Source organism: Hylobates moloch, unplaced genomic scaffold (assembly GCF_009828535.3).
Source record: "Hylobates moloch isolate HMO894 unplaced genomic scaffold, HMol_V3 SCAFFOLD_6, whole genome shotgun sequence".
Lineage (NCBI taxonomy): Eukaryota > Metazoa > Chordata > Mammalia > Primates > Hylobatidae > Hylobates > Hylobates moloch.
This window is the reverse complement of record NW_026652281.1, coordinates 88195514-88196280: the sequence shown is the minus strand read 5'-3', so window position 1 is coordinate 88196280 and position 767 is coordinate 88195514.

Genomic DNA, 767 nt, shown 5'->3' with positions numbered 1-767 from the left:
CTGTGCCTTTTGAATGTGGTTTTCTTTCCCCTTCCTCCTGCTCCTCCCTCCTCCCTCCCTTTTTCTTTCAAATCGTAGTTTGTTTGTGATTGCTTGGAAAACAGGAGGAAATAAAGAGCCTGCTGAAAGAAAGGTGCTAAACAAAACTAATGAATAAATAACAGGAAGAGGAGGAAGTGCATCTAGAGTGAGGAACAGTTTGCTGTGCCCCGTGGCTGATGGAGGCTCGTGTTCCTTCCTATTTGTTTATACTCCGTTCCCAACTCCAGTGCTGAAGTTTGTAAAAGACGATTAGGGTCTCTCTTGCTCGCCCTCGCGTGTCATCATCGCCCAGCTCAGCGTCTGGCACAGAGGGGCCTCCCAACAAATATAGATCGAGGGGACTTTATTCCGTGTGCTTTAACCCTTTGGTGGTTGGAGCGTTCCTGCTCTCCGAATTCTAAGGGCTACGCTAAGCATTTATAGAGAGGCAAGAAAAGGCCGATCGCTGGAGCCAGAGTTAAGGATTAGTTTGTGTCCTCTGATTTTGGATTTACTCAGGTTATTAAATGCTTTAAAAGGTCCCCCATGTATGCTCAGTCAGGGACTTAGGCGGCCTAATTAAGTATGTAGTGTTTCTGAGAATCCACCTAATTGTTCCAGTGGGGTATTATTTATCCCCTTACAACTTAGCATGTGGATGCAAGCCTTGTATAAACTGGGCATGCTCTTATTTTTGGAAGCCATTACCTTGCCTAATGTAACTCCTTCTCTCTCTGATTTAAGAT